The following is a 13,718-nucleotide window of genomic DNA, read 5'->3' on the forward strand; positions in this document are numbered from 1 at the left end:
ACATCTGCACCTAGTTTACAATGCAACTGTTGCATTGCATTGAATCCATTCCTTACCATATTCTGGGATTCATTAAAATTGATAAACAAGGAACGTTAGCAATTGTATTAACTATGCAATGTTTGAGCAGTGGGAACACTCTGCTGAATCATACCAATAAATCACAAGATTCTGATCTGCGTATTCGTAGTAATTCTTAATTTTACATGCGTTATATTTCAAATATCTAAAGCCTGTGAGAAGGAATTTGAATCCCCACCCTTACAGCCACACATTGAATATTTAAAGGTTTCACCTCATTTTGTGAATGAAGGCATGTTAACTGGAAGATATTGAAGACCTTTCTGCTAACCTAGGAAAACAGTATCTGCTGACCAACATTTTATTTTTTATATGTTGGAGTAATGAAGAGGATGGGTTTAGAATTCAGGTCGAAGGTTACACATTTAGCACAATATGACTTAATCCTCCTTGCTGTTCATTGAAGTCACTGAAAGGTTGTACTGAATACGTATGCTGCTTATTCTTACTGTAGCAGCCCCTTTGTTGGACATCTTTCCATTTAGATTGTTATGTGTCTGAAAATCAGTGCTCCAGGAAACTGGAATTTAATTCCTTTTTATATACACCAGTCGCACAGCTTTCAAATTTGGTAGCTGGCATCTGTGCTACTTCATAGACTGTTTCGTAGAAAACTGTTGACAACTTAGCTGCCTTTTATCCAATGTGTCTCACAAATGCATCAGAAGCTGATTGTCTGTACGTGCAAGCATGCTTGAAACTGGTCACCCAGTGGTGGAGCTGATCTCTTCATGTTATTTGTTTCCACCCTTTTTTATATCTCGTGCATTTCTCACTTCACCCCTTACAAATTACAATTTACCTTTACAAATTTCTTCAAAGCATCTCGTGACCACAACCAGTGTAAGAAAATAACTGCAGATGCTGGTACAAATCGAAGGCATTTATTCCACAAAATGCTGGAGTAACTCAGCAGGTCAGGCAGCATCTCAGGAGAGAAGGAATGGGTGACGTTTCAGGCCCCGAAACGTCACCCATTCCTTCTCTCCTGAGATGCTGCCTGACCTGCTGAGTTACTCCAGCATTTTGTGAAATAAATACCTTTGTTGTGACCACAGCCATCTTCCTCAAATTCATTAACATTCAGAGCATAGAACAGTTTTTAAAAAAAGCTGGACTAATCTCTGCAGGAATACTCAGTACAGCATTAGAAATTATTTAAATTTGATCAAAATACAAAAGGGGAGGTAAAAGTGAGGATCGGTACAGCAATAGTTCTATATTGTGCAGTGCAGTAGGTTTTTGAGCACTTTGCTTTGAAATCTCAGCTATTCGCTACAGAAACCAGTAGCTTGGAAAAATCACTCACCTGGTTAAAAACCTGTTTAGACCATAATGTTCCTTCTCAAAATGCACTGAAAGTAAAATCACCATAAATACAATCTTTGCACAGAATGATAAAATTGAATTAATCAACATCATGAGACTGTGTAAGAAGGAACTGCAGATGCTGGTTTAAACTGAAGATAGACACAAAAAGCTGGAGTAACTCAGCGGGACAGGCAGCATCTCTGGAGAGAAGGAATGGGTGACCCTTCTTCAGATTTCTCGACCCAAAACGTCACCCATTCCTTCTCTCCAGAGATGCTGCCTGTCCCGCTGAGTTACTCCAGCTTTTTGTGTCTAGCATCACGAGACTGCCTGGAATGAATGTTATCCAATGCTCTTGACAAGTAGGTGAAAGTGAAGAAAGGTAAAAATTAAGCCCTTGACAATTTACAACAAAATGACATTGCTTTATGGTGCATGAAAACCAAATTAAGAGAATGAAAGGAGGGAGCAGGAAGGGATGACTAGTTACATGTATCATGATCGGCGGGTAGAAAGGGGTTGCAGAAAGAACAGGCTTCTTCATTGTCATAAGCTAAACAAGCGGAATGCTACAAAACTGCTTTTAGTTATGGACACATCAAAATCCTTATACCTTTCCTTAGACTTCACATGTTGATAGTTAAGTAACTATACAATCCTGCTTATTTCTGCAGGTATTTTTCTTTCCCAAGTTTGCAAGTGTTCTTTTTCTCTCTCTATATAATCAGGGTATTGGTTCATGGGAAGCCAGAGGAATACAGGTATTAATGGCTGTGCTGGAAATATTTGAAATTTGTTTGATGTCACATTGTTGCAATGTATTTTCCTTGTTCAGCACTATTTTCACACAAAATGACAGCTATTATTCTTATTTTTAGTTCGCTTGGTTTCATTGCCAATTTCTGCATATGGAGCCAAAATGGCATGCTTTAATTAGTGCAAAATTGTAAGAAGGCTGCAGTAAAAATATATCCAGTTTTCCACAACTCCTCGTTATAAAAGGGGTACAATCTTCTATTGTAGGCACAAAATGTTGGAGTAACTCAGCGGGTCAGGCGGCATCTCTGGAGAGAAAGAATGGGTGACGTTTCGGGTCGAGACCCTTCTCCAGATTTCTCAACCCGAAACGTCACCCATTCCTTCTCTTTTTTTCCCTACAATCTTCTATTACCTGACTAGCTTTCTCTTTCATGTTCAAAGAAACAGAAAACTACAAGAACGATGTTAAATACAACTAAAATATTCAATTTTAATAATAAAACAAATAAGTGGAATATAACTTTCCATCAGTAACGAGTTAGTTGCCTCAAGATGTATTTTCTAGAAAATTGGTTTCATGGGATGGTGGTTTGGTGCTTCTGGATTGAGGGAAAGTCTAAACCTCGAGAGGCTGACCAGAAAATGTGTGTCAAAGCTGGAAATTATATCAATATAATTTATCAAAATAACCCATTACATAAATACTACTAATAACGAAATTATCCGAGTACGTTTCTTGTTTAACGTAACAATCGCATTTCAATATATTATGAAAATTGTCACGTTTTGATGTGTAGATGCACAGAAGAATGTCCTGTTTCGAGAGCAATTTAAATCTTTCCGCCCTTACAGAGTTAACTCGCATAATTACTCGTATTAAAAGATCAGCCAGTACCGATTGAATCTGTTCACAAGTGTAGAAAACTTTGTGTCTATAAAACAAAGGCGTTTTATTCAGCTTGCTCACTCCGCATTTAATAAAGTGAGTGAAAGATCAGGTTGCACGTTATCTGCTATTTTGCAAAGTAGAAAAAAAAATCTTCCAAATGAGTAAAACACTTTAGCGCCCGCTTACCTGTTCAAGGTTTGCTCGTCTTCAGGCGCTGTGAATCAAATGTAGTCCCCATAAAACGCAAGAGATATTCCACTAAGCGAGGGGGAAAAAAAGAGTTCAACACACTCCTGAAGTCAGAAAGCACGAGCAAGGTACACAGCCACTGAACGATCATACATCAAGCAACAAAAAAAAACAGGTTGGGTCTCAATGTTCCAAAGATGTCTTAGACAAGCAGACTAGTACCCGCTGCAAGAGCTCAACTGGCGAACTGAGTGCTCCTGCCGACACGCTTGCTGAAGATTCTGATGAGATCACCGGTAGGTTGGGCTTCTGCCTTTGACGGACAGTGTGGATGTGTTTGGGACTTTACATTTACAGCTATCTTGAGGGGATGCGAAGCTAACCTCGTGGGCTATTCCACACGGTATAACTCAGTCATGTGTACTCATTTAAGCAAAAGCCAGCGGCTAGAGAGGAAAAAAAACCCCAAGGCAGACAGAGAAAACAGAACAAACGTGCAGTCATTTACCTGCTGCAACTTATGGGAGATCGATCAATTTGTCGTTCTCCAATTTGATGATAGAAATTTGAGTAAATTGGGCTATACGATCATTTTTTTAAGCTTTCGCAAACACTGAATGGCATGTTACATTGTTTGCTTCCCGTTTAGATGCTCTTTGCCCGGCTAGACCTGAAAATCGCTGCATTTGAATGGAATTGATAATGTTAACGTGATACATAATTTTGATGCATTGTCAGAAAGGTCGGAGAGGAATGGAGGAACATAGATCCAGTGCTTTTGCTGTATGCTTTGCTGCCGTTATACACTTTTAAATAGTATTTTCTTTTAGCAAGGGGGCAGTATTTTGGGATTCTTGACTGTCGATGTTTATTCTGACCAGATTAATAGGATGATGCTGCCCACTTCTCTCAAATGCTTTATGATTTTATGCACCTCAGCATACAAATGGGCATGGTATTAAAATGTGTTTTACATATTATTGTTTGCACTGTATGTCTAAATATTTTTGGGATATGCTATTTACTTAATAAAAAGCAGACATTTGGCAGCTGCAAATAAAAGTCATACAGCATGGAAACAGGCCCTTTGGCTCAACCTGCCCATGCCAACCAAGATGCCCAATCCCACCTGCCGGCCCAGATCCTTCTCAACATTTCTTATACATGTCCCTGTCCATGTGTCTTTTAAATGCTGTTCCAGTACATCCCTCAACTACCTCCTGTAGCAGCTTGTCCATATATTCCACCACCCTCTGTGTGAAAAAGTTGCCTCAGATTCCTATTAAATCTTTCCCCTCTCACATTAAACCTATGTCCTATAGTTCTTGATTCTTCTACTCTGGTAAAAAAGACTCTGTGCATTCACCCTATCTATTCCCCTCATGATCTTATGCACCTCTATAAGACCACCTCCCATCCTCCTGTGCTCCAAGGAATAAAGTCTCAGTCTGTTCAACCTCAGGCCCTCGAGTCCTGGCAACATCCTCGTAAATCTTCTCTGAGCTAAATCTCAGGGCCAAGCTGACAAATGTGAAAGTGCCAGTTTAAATTTCTGTAAGCACAGCATTGAAAACTGTCAAGCTTTGAAATCTGTCTGGTTAATAGTAATGTTAACTCCGTGTGATCTGCACGTGAATTTATTTTGAACATTGTTGGAGACAGATATTTCACACATTCATGAAGATTCTTAACATGATTAATAACGTGATGCAAGGAGCCATGAATGTCCTGTGTTGAGAATTGGAGTGACGGCAAATTGAGGTTAGGTTTTGAGCAAATTTAACTTAATTCTCGTCGCTGAGCGGAGTATTTGATGTCTGCCCAACACTTTAGAGATGCAGTGCGGAAACAGGCCCTTCAGTCCACCGAGTCCGCCAGCAATCATCCTATACACTAGCATTATCCAAAACACTAGGGACAATTTACAATATTACTAAAATACAATGAACCTACAAACCTGTACATCTTTGGAGTGTGGGAGGAAACTGGAGAAAATCCATGTGGTTACAGGGAGAAAGTACAAGCTCCATGCAGAGAGTGCCCATAGTCAGGATCGAACCCGGGTCTCTGGTGCTGTAAGGCATCAACTCTATGGCTGCGCCAATTTGCCGCCCTATACATATAAGCAATTCATAACCACAAAGCCAAAGCGTGCGATTAACTTAGAAACATAGAAACATAGAAAATAGGTGCAGGAGTAGCATCCAACTCAGTATCCTGTACCTGCTTTCTCTCCATACCCCCTGATCCCATTAGCCACAAGGGCCACATCTAATTCCCTCTTAAATATAGCCAATGAACTGGCCTCAACTACCTTCTGTGGCAGAGAATTCCACAGATTCACCACTCTCCGTGTGAAAAAAAGCTTTCTCATCTCGGTCCTAAAAGACTTCCCCCTTATCCTTAAATTGTGACCCCTTGTTCTGGACTTCCTCAACATCGGGAACAATCTTCCTGCATCTAGCCTGTCCAACCCCTTAAGAATTTTGTAAGTTTCTATAAGATCCCCCCTCAATCTTCTAAATTCCAGCGAGTACAAGCCGAGTCTATTCAGTCTTTCTTCATATGAAAGTCCTGCCATCCCAGGAATCAATCTGGTGAACCTTCTCTGTACTCACTCTATGGCAAGAATGTCTTTCCTCAGATTAGGAGACCAAAACTGTACACAATACTCCAGGTTGGCATCGTTCGGCGCAGGTATTGTGGGCCAAAGGGACCATTCCCGTGCTGTATTGTTCTATGTAGAAACAAAGAATTGCAGACGCTGGTTTACAGGAAGTTGGTGTACAGGAAAACTAAACAAAAAACTGATTGCAAATGTCCATCGAGGAAGGAAATATGCCATAATTCCCAGCTCTCGTCAATATGTGACTCCAGACCCACAACAAGGTGGTTGATTCTTATTGCCTTGTCATTTGGCCCAGCAAACCACAAAGTTCTGGGGCTAATTGATGATAGATACTAAATCCTGAGAACAAATTAGAAAAATTAATCTGGAAATATAATATGCCCATACATACCAGAAACATATGTAGGCAGTTATTTAGCAGCTGTAACATGGTTAACCATCCCAGATCATTTTTTAAGAGTGCTGCAGAATTTCAAATTTAGCTTGATACTAGGATTGATTAGTTGAAACCGAATACGTTCATCTGGAGAAGTTCAGTTAGATGTCAGGAGATAATTGGAAGAGGATGTTGTAATTCTAATCCCAATATTTCGATAAAATTTGATTATGCACTCTTTATTTTTAAATGTAAAAGTTATTCAGGAAATAGAGAAATGGACTTTGTTGAAGCAGTGTTTTTGCTCACCAGGTTGCAGGGAAAGGTGAAACAGAGATGCTACAATATCACGGAGTACAGAATGTGCAGATGCTGGAATCTTGAGCAAAACACAAAGTGCTGGAGGAATTCAGCGCTGATCCGTCTGATAAAGGGTACCAATCTGACATGGCGTCTGCCTATTACCTCTATAGATACTGCCTGTTCTGCTGAGTTCCTTCAACACTAAGTGTTTTGTTATTGTATCTCCACTGGCTGATGTGTTCAATTACATTGTGACAGATTTAAGTTGGAATTTTCCACCATAAATGTAATTTGTGGAATTGCCAATATAATTTGTTGAAGGACTGTGTTGATTTAGAGTCATAGAGTGATGCAGTGTGGAAACAGACCCTTCGGCCCAACTTGCCCACATCGGCCAACATGTCCTAGCTACACTAGTCCCACCTGCCTGCGCTTGGTCCATATCCCTCCAAACCTGTCCTATCCATGTACCTGTCTAACTGTTTCTTAAACGTTGGGATAGTCCCAGCCTCAACTACCTCCTCTGGCAGCTTGTTCCATACACTTCACCACCCTGTGTGTGAAAAAGTTACCCCTCAGATTCCGATTAAATCTTTTCCCCTTCACTTTGAACCTATGTCCTCTGGTCCTCGATTTCACTACTCTGGGCAAGAGATTCTGTGCATCTAATTTAAATTTTGATAAAGAAATAAATGCGGACACTAGACATATAAATAAAAACAGAAAATGCTGGAAATATTCAGTAAACCCAAGCTGTATCTGTGAGAAGAGAAAGAGACATAAAGTGTTAAATAAGTTTCTCTTCCCACCAATCTGGCCTGACCTGCTGACTATTTCCAGCATTTTCTGTTCTTGGAAAGTCCTTAACAACGATTAGTATAAAATAAATATATGCATGTGCATATAACATATTTATTTAGTCAAGTGGCCATGTACCTTTGGGAAGTATTTTCATATGCTTTCCAATATTTTCCTTGAAAAATAGTTAGATCAGCCATTCTGCTGTGATAGATGTTGAATTTTCAGTAATTATTGCAATGCATGTTTGGTTTTGAAGCTTGTAAATTCATTTGTGGAACAGTATTTGACTACATATCTACTCAATCAGGTAATTTCTCTTTTTACAAACTAAGCTCCATTACAGGAACGACACTTTGGTTCTGTATTCAGTGAAATTTCAGGAGACAACTGGTTGGTGCTTGTGGTGAACAAAACCTGTCATTTGTGTTGATAATGAGGTTCTTTGCACTGTAGAATCAGGAAACAAAGCAACTGGACAATGTGCAAGTAAATGTTAAGTTGTCTTAATAATTTTCAGTGAGGTTAGTAATTTGGCTTTGCTTTCATTCACTAAATTTGTGACCAAATTATTTTCTTTTTAGAATCAAAATCACAATTATGCAGACTAACACGATCTTAGATGTGGTGAAACGTTCTTCAGAAAAGCTTTGTCGGTCTTTAGCACCTTGATCTGTAATGTTTCGGAGTCATTCTCTGATTTCTTATCAACTCACCCGTATGTCTCACTGTTGACAAATGTGGGATCATCTTGACAGTGGAGGTTGAAAATACAATGGGTATTGAATATCTTTGGCAGATTTGGCAGATTGTGATTTGCTAGCATCTTCTTGGCAAAGAACTGTTGTCAGAGAAAAAAGAACGGGGAATAAAAGGGTAATTTTATTAGATAACAGATAATTTACTCTTTTCAAGATTAAATTCAATACAGATTTTACAGAGTCAGCATTGGAAAATATCAGATTGCTATCCTCAGGATCTTAGTGTATCAAGGATTCATTTTGGGAACATTTAACTCCAAACAGGAGTCAAATTTGCTGCAACAATATATTTCTGGGATTTGCAGTTGCTTTTATACCAGTCCAAATGTAGAGTTTTCAGGTTAGTTTTCAAAGAAGCTGAAGTTTCATTTAATTCTCCAGCAGTCAGAATATCTCAAATCAAATTAGTCCTGTGATTCTAGAGCATTCACAGATGGCAACTAGACCTTAAACGGGGTATTTTTAAACAACGTTTTGTTCACTGAACAGCTACCATAATTGCTTAGTTTTAAACATACACCGTTGCCCTTTCGTGGGGCCACCTTGAGCTCACTGTGTGCTCTGGAATCCTGGCTGCATTGGCAAAATCATTCAGCATTCAGAAGTCACATGTATATTTATTCTTATTTTCGATTGTGTTGTTGAATTTTACTGGAATATCACCACTTATCATCGTCTGATGCTTTGTCCAAGTGTGCCCTCCAGCTAGTAGATTGCAGCATTGGAGGGTGTGATGCTGGACATGTTTTCACCTAGTATCTATCCTACACCAGGGGAGGACCAGATGTCATCAGCAGCAGGAAACCACAATGATTTTTCCCTCTCTTTACCTGGTACACAAGTTCAGGCTGGTTGGCAAGATTATTATTTATTTGTTCATGGGATGAGCGCTTTGCTGGCAAGACCAGGTTTTACTGCTGATCTCTCGTGGGCCTTGAGCAGGTGCTGGTGTGGCACCTTCTTTAATGTTGCAGCCTGTGTTACGACCGTGCCTTTGAGTGCGGAGTTCCTGGCTGATGTCAATTAATTGCCTTCAAGACAAAGTTAAGAGCCAGGAATTTTTGTTTAATACAGTTCTGTTAAAGGCTGACTTCATCAACGAAGTCAACAGGAAACAGTTATAATTGTAATCCATCCAGCCAAGATGTGCAGAAGTGTGAACCAGAACATTTCATCCAGTTGATTTTTGCTCCCTGCAGCCTGAAGAATTGTTTGGATTCTGTTCAATGTCTACTTCCAAAAGCCAAGTATGAATTCAGGGGTATTAATGCTGAAACTCTCTCCGATTTCTGCATTAACGTAAGAGGAGCGTTTAACGGCTCTGGGCCTCTACTCGCTGGAGTTTAACAGGACGAGGGGGAACCTCATTGAAAGGCCTTGATACAGTTGATGTGGAGAGGATGTTTCCACTCGTGGGAGAGTCTAGGACCAGAGAACATAGCATCAGAATAAAAGGAGGTACCTTTAGAAAGGAGATTTCGTTAGCTAGAGCGTGGCAAATCTGTGAAATTCATTGCCACAAATGGCTGCAGAGGACAAGTCATTGGGTATTTTTAAAGCAGAGATTGACAGATTCTTGATTATTAAGGGTGTCAAAGAATACAGGGAGAAGGCAGGAGAGGGAAAGCTACATCAGCCATGATTGATTGGCAGAGTAGACTCGATGGGCTGAATGGTCTAATTCTGCTCCTATGACTTATGAACTTATCACCTGTGCAAATAGCTTTTTCAAATAATTTAAGGGCATTTCTGTAGACAATGCTCGAGTGAAATATTGAAATTTATACTTGGAGCTCCCCTGGTGCCCTTGTGGTTAAAATCACTGGCCAACCAAGAACTTTATTTTTGCAACAGGAAGGTTGAAGTTCAATCGCTAAACCTATGCTGAGGCAGCCAACTGTAGTTTTACAGTAGATCCTTAATGCTCCTGGCTTGAGGAGTAAAAATTAGTTATGGTTCTTGCTTCTATTGTAAGTAAGTAAGTCCATCTGGCATGCATGAAAGTGCGGCTATCATTCAAGGAACAAGTTCACATTCAGGTCTTGCATTTGTCGCCAACGCCCATCTTGTCACTCAGTCAAGGCACTGGAGGATTGTCAGAACTACTGGAGGTGATCTCAGCAAGAGTCAATGTCTTCAGAAAAAAACAGGATACACAATTATTCAAGCAACATGAAGCATGATTGTCAACAATCTTAAAGAATATATTGGTTTTCAGGAATGAATTTAATGGTCTTATTTAATGTAGGAAAATAACTGCAGATGCTGGTACAAATCGAAGTTATCACAAAATGCTGGAGTAACTCAGCAGATCAGGCCGCATCTCTGGAGAGAAGGAATGGGTGACGTTTCGGGTCGAGACCCTTCTTCAGACCCTTATTGATGTCTTATTTAATAGTAATTGTATATACCAGCAGGCTTGTTGTTTCTGTCGTTGATGCTAATATACTTTTTAATATAAGGAAAAACGCCAAGATGCTTCACAGTTGGTTAAAATGGGAATAGATACTGAGTTAGAAAGAAAAGAATTAACCGATGGAAAGTTTGACTGAGGAAAATACCTTTGAAGGTGAGCACAATTGGAATTGCAAAGAAGCAGGATAGTTTTAGAGAAAGACCAGAATGTCTTTTCCAGCCTTTTTTTATCATTCAATAACTTCAATACATCCCTTTGTGAAGGTCTTGTATTTCTCCCCAATAGAATTCTGCTGTCAAAATTAATGTCGTTTCTGGATATCCCCAAACAATTAATGCTCTCATTCCGCTCTATATCTCTGTATCAATTCTACTGCAGCTATAATTCATGTGCATACTTTTATCACCTCTAGATTTGATTGCTGGAAATCTCTCATGGCAGTTGTATAGATTTGTTTGCAAAAATAATTTGCAGGGCTATGGGGAGAGGTTGGAATAGTGGGCCTCCTCTTGAATGTCATAAAAACTAAGGAGCTGATTGTGGACTTTAGAAAGGCTCAACATCCGAGGACGTACATGCCACTGGAGTTAAATGGGATTACTGTGGATAGGGTGAGCAGCTTTAAATACCTGGGAGTCCACATCACAGAGGATCTGACATGGACAACACACATTGCCGTAATGGTGAGTAAGGCAAGGCAGCGCCTTTACCACCTCAGACAGTTGAGGAAATTTAGAATCTCTGAGGATCCTTCAGTGCTTCTACTCTGGGGCTGTAGAAAGCATCTTGTCTGGGAACATCACAATCTGGTTTGGGAACAGCTCTGCCCAGGACAGGAAGGCTCTGCGGAGAGTAGTGCGTTCGGCTGAACGCACTATGGGAACTACACTCGCCCCCCTGCAGGACCTATACATCAGGAGGTGCAGATCCAGAGCCAGCAACATTATGGGGGACTCCTACCACCCCAGCAACGGACTTCCAGCTGCTACGGTCAGGCAAACGCCTCCGCTGTCACGCTGTGAAAACAGAGAGGATGAGACGGAGTTTCTTCCCACAGGCCATCAGGACTGTTAACTCTCATATCACCAGGGACTAATTTAATTTACTGTATTAATTTATTTTTTGTGATTTCTTTTTTTTCTATTCTGTTTTGTAGTTTAACACAATCCGCAGGTGTTGCCACTTTCATTTCACTGCACATCTTGTATATGTATGTGACAAATAAACTTGACTTGACTTGACATGGCTGGATTTCTTTTTGCATTGGGCCATGATTGGCTTCACTCTGAGGTTATTTAGACATTACCTTCTAACCCCACCACCTCTCCCAGCTGGAAGGGCAAGGACACCATAAGTATGAGAACATCACCACCTGACCACACACCATCTTGACTTGGAAATATATTGCCGTTCCTTCACCATTGTTGGGTCGAACTCCCTCGCTAACAGTACTGTGAATGTACCCACACCTCAAAGACTGCAGCGGTTAAATAAGGCAGCTTACCACTATCTTCTCAATTAGGGGTGAGCAATGAAAATGATGGGTCAGCTTGCGAAACTCACATCCCTTGAATGAATAAATAAACACATACAAATATAAGGGAGTTTTACTACTATTAAACAGGGCTCTGTGAGACTGTACCTCAATATTAACCATCGGATTGGTTTCCTTACCTGAGTAAGGATATACTCAAGTCAAGTAAAGTCAGCTTTATTGTTATATGCAAAAGTACAGTGAGATACAGGTATAATGAGAAATCCTGCATGCAGCAGCTTTATACAAGGTTTACTACTTTGATTTTATAAGACCATAAGAGAAAGAGCTAGATAGAGCTCTTAAGGATAGCGGAGTCAGCAGGTATGGGGAGAAGGCAGGAACGGGGTACTGATTCAATACAATACAATACAATATATCTTTATTGTCATTGTACAGGGGTACAATGAAATTGGGAATGCGCCTCCCATACGATGCAATAAATTAATTAGCTAGTCAGTATTCATTTAAATTTAAACAACCCAATGAAACAAATTAGAACAGTTTTAAAACAGAATAAAGTGCAAGTAGGTCTGTGCCGGTTCGCTGTGCGATGTGACCATCCCCTGGCCCTGGGGATGAATCTGTTCCTTAGTCTGGAGGTGCGGGCGTAGAAGGCCTTGTAGCGTCTGCCCGATGGTAGAAGTTCGAACAGACTGTTGCAGGGGTGTGAAGAGTCTTTGTGGATGCTGGTGGCTTTTCTGAGGCATTGTGTGTTGTAGATGCCCTCCAAGGCTGGTAGCTGTGTTCCGATAGTCCTCTGAGCTCTATGGACTACCCGCTGAAGAGCTTTCCTCTCTGCCTCCGTGCAGCTGAGATACCACACAGGGATGCCATGTTAGGATGCTCTCTATGGTGCAGCGGTAGAAGGTCACGGGCAGCTGTTGGGGTAGACCAGACTTTTTCAGTGTTCTTAGGTAGAACAGTCGTTGCTGTGCCTTCTTGAGCAGCGCAGCAGTTAATGGACCATGTGAGGTCCTCCGAAATGTGAGTGCCCAGAAACTTGAAGCTGGACACTCTCTCCACACTGTCCCCGTTGATAAAGATCGGAGCGTGCTCCCCGTTGTGTGACCTGCGGATGTTGATGATCAGCTCCTTGGTCTTGGTGGTATTTAGGGACAGGTTGTTATCAGAGCACCAGTCCACCAGGTTCTGCACCTCCGCTCTGTAGCTTGTTTCATTACCATTGGTGATCAGCCCGATCACCGTTGTGTTGTCTGCAAACTTGACAATGGTGTTGGTGTCGAATGCAGGAAATCAGTCGTGTATGAATAGGGAGTAGAGCATGGGGCTCAGAACACAGCCCTGTGGTGTGCCGGTACTCAGGGTGATAGTGGAGGACAGTGATTGAGAATGATCAGCCATGATCACATTGAATGATGGTGCTGGCTCGAAGGGCCGAATGGCCTTCTCCTGCACCTTTTGTGTATTGTCTATTGTCTATAAGACATGGGCGCAGTAATAGGTCATTTGGCCCATTGATGGCCGATCTATATTTCCCTCTTGTCCATTCTCCTGCTTTCACACCTTAACCTTTGATGCACTTACTAATCAAGAAGCTATCATTCTCTGCTTTAAAATCACCCTGCTTTAAACATTCTTGAGTTGGGGGAGGTTTATTCCAAGAGGGGAGACACAGACTGTACCTAGGGTTTAAATAAAGGAGAGATAA

At 40.9% G+C, this 13,718-nt stretch overlaps 2 protein-coding genes across 2 annotated transcripts in view; one reads left to right on the forward strand and one right to left on the reverse strand.

Moving 5' to 3' along the window:
* LOC144609243 (leucine-rich repeat transmembrane protein FLRT1-like) overlaps window positions 1–3,457 on the reverse strand; it is a 117,321-nt gene extending 113,864 nt beyond the window's left edge. The window contains exon 1 of the mRNA XM_078427667.1: window positions 3,227–3,457. The gene's annotated coding sequence lies outside the window, so the exon portion shown is untranslated. The remainder of the gene's footprint in view (window positions 1–3,226) is intronic.
* The window catches only part of LOC144609245 (ADP-ribose glycohydrolase MACROD1-like), a 794,541-nt gene that overhangs the window by 164,537 nt on the left and 616,286 nt on the right, over window positions 1–13,718 (forward strand). The gene's annotated exons all lie outside the window — the stretch shown is intronic.

The sequence above is a fragment of the Rhinoraja longicauda genome, chromosome 34 (assembly GCF_053455715.1).
Source record: "Rhinoraja longicauda isolate Sanriku21f chromosome 34, sRhiLon1.1, whole genome shotgun sequence".
Lineage (NCBI taxonomy): Eukaryota > Metazoa > Chordata > Chondrichthyes > Rajiformes > Arhynchobatidae > Rhinoraja > Rhinoraja longicauda.